Source organism: Nerophis lumbriciformis, linkage group LG01, assembly GCF_033978685.3.
Source record: "Nerophis lumbriciformis linkage group LG01, RoL_Nlum_v2.1, whole genome shotgun sequence".
Lineage (NCBI taxonomy): Eukaryota > Metazoa > Chordata > Actinopteri > Syngnathiformes > Syngnathidae > Nerophis > Nerophis lumbriciformis.
In genome coordinates this window covers 65,702,501-65,705,000 of record NC_084548.2, presented here as the reverse complement: position 1 = coordinate 65,705,000, position 2,500 = coordinate 65,702,501, and the positions used below count along the sequence as shown (strand labels likewise).

The 2,500-nt window shown below is 42.6% G+C and overlaps 1 protein-coding gene across 1 annotated transcript in view; it reads left to right on the top strand.

The window, feature by feature from the left end:
• Positions 1–2,500, top strand: part of itpr3 (inositol 1,4,5-trisphosphate receptor, type 3) — a 152,268-nt gene that overhangs the window by 148,701 nt on the left and 1,067 nt on the right. The gene's annotated exons all lie outside the window — the stretch shown is intronic.

Sequence of the window (2,500 nt, the reverse complement as noted above, 5' to 3'; positions counted from 1 at the left end):
ACACAGATAGACAGACAACATTCTCTTATTATTATAATCAAATGACAGCAGTCATTTCCATGTCTAATATAAGTGTTTAGGCCCACTTACAATGACAATAACAACAAATATTGTTTTTCATGAACTGTGTACTTGTATTGTTTGTCTGGGTCAGGGGTCGGCAACCTTTACCAGTCAAAGAGCCATTTTGACCAGTTTCACAAATTATAGAAAACAATGGGAGCCGCAAAAAATTTTTGAAATTGTAAATGAAATAACACTGCATGCGATTTTTTTTTTTGCTTTGTGCTATGTATAAACCAGGGGTCTCAGACACGCTGCCCACACCTTTTATATGGAATTTGTAAGCTGGTGCGGCACGCGGGTTTTGTCAGCGTCATGCGTGCCGTGATGTTACAGCATATAGCGCCCACTGCAACCAGCGTGCCTGATCAGCCACATGTTGTATGGGGCTTCCGCTTGATCACGTAGGTGACAGTAAGGCATACTTGGTCAACAACCACATGGGTCACACTGACGGTGGCGGTAAAAAAACAAAACTTTAACACTCTTACTAATAATGCGCCACACTGTGAACCCACACCAAACAAGAATGACAAACCAATTTCAGGAGAACATCTGCACCGTAACACAACATAAACACAACAGGACAAATACCCAGAATCCCATGCAGCCCTAACTCTTCCGGGATACATTATGCACCCCGCCCACCTCAACCGACGCACAGAGGGGGGGGTTGATGTGTGAGGGAGCAGGGTTGGGGTGGGGGCGGGGTTTGGTGGTAGCAGGGGTGTATAATGTAGCCCGGAAGAGTCAGGGCTGCATGGGATTCTGGGTGTTTGTTCTGTTGTGTTTATGTTGTGTTAAGGTGCAGATGTTCTCCCGAAATGTGTTTGTCATTCTTGTTTGGTTTTGGTTCAAAGTGTGGCGCATTATTAGTAAGAGTCTTAAAGTTGTTTTATATGGCCACCGTCAGTGTAACCTGTGTGGCTGTTGACCAAGTATACCTTGCTGTCACGTACGTGTGCAAGCAGAAGATGTATATTGTATAACAAGAGTTGGGCTGGCACGCTGTTAATACAGATTATAGAGGGCGCCAAATGTTGTACCATCATGGCACGCCCTTATTATAGCCATAAGGGTGAAAATCGGTGAATATTAGTCCCGGGAGTTTTCTGCGAGAGGCACTGAAATCCGGAAGTCTCACGGGAAAATTGGGGGGTTCAGCAAGTGAGCTGCTGAGCCGCATCAGAGTGATCAAAGAGCCGCATGCGGCTCCAGAGCCGCGGGTTGCCGACCCCTGGTCTGGGTGGAGGTCCTGCTTTGGAAATAATTTGTACCCCTTTCAGACATTGCATTTAGTTCCCATTAAAACATTCACATGTTGCACAATGAGATGTAAGCAGGGGATCATGTGTACATTCCTGCAACTTCCTGTTTGTAAAAAATAATTTTTTTTACTAACAGCATTTCATTATTAATATTTATAAATGAAGATTCCTAATAAAATGACACTAGAATAAGCACACATTTGATTGGTAAATCATAGTGTAACGACCTGGAATGACACTTTATGTGTGGTGTTGGAGTTGTCCGACTTTTGTGTGGCTGTAAACGCATCACTGGCTAAGTGTTGGCGCAAGTGAGAAAGAGCGAGCGGCTGCTGTTGATATAACAAAGTTGCTTTTGGTCTGGTTTGTACTGCAGAAAATGACCACTTTTGCTAGATATCATTTTTTTTACTAATGTTTTGGTGATGTGTTTATGGCGGATAATAAAGAGTTTTGCTCAGTAAAGTGATGGATGGACAGTTTTTCCGTTAATAGTGCGATATAAAATAAAGATTGCACTAGAACCATAACATCTGCTTCAATAGTGTTTGCGATGCCCAGTATTTTCACACCTAATATTTTGGGCGTTGCCCACTGCATGTGTGCTGGATATTTGTGTGTCTGTAAACGCATCACTGGCTAAGTGCCATATGTGCATGTGTTGGCGCAAGTGAGAAAGAGCGAGCGGCTGCTGTTGATATAACAAAGTTGCTGTTGGTCTGGTTTGTACTGCAGAAAATGACCACTTTTGCTAGATATCATTTTTTTTACTAATGTTTTGGTGATGTGTTTATGGCGGATAATAAAGAGTTTTGCTCAGTAAAGTGATGGATGGACAGTTTTTCCGTTAATAGTGCGATATAAAATAAAGATTGCACTAGAACCATAACATCTGCTTCAATAGTGTTTGCGATGCCCAGTATTTTCACCCTAGTTGTACCTAATATTTTGGGCGTTGCCCACTGCATGTGTGCTGGATATTTGTGTGTCTGTAAACGCATCACTGGCTAAGTGCCATATGTGCATGTGTTGGCGCAAGTGAGAAAGAGCGAGCGGCTGCTGTTGATATAACAAAGTTGCTGTTGGTCTGGTTTGTACTGCAGAAAATGACCACTTTTGCTAGATATCATTTTTTTTTTACTAATGTTTTGGTGATGTGTTCATGGCCG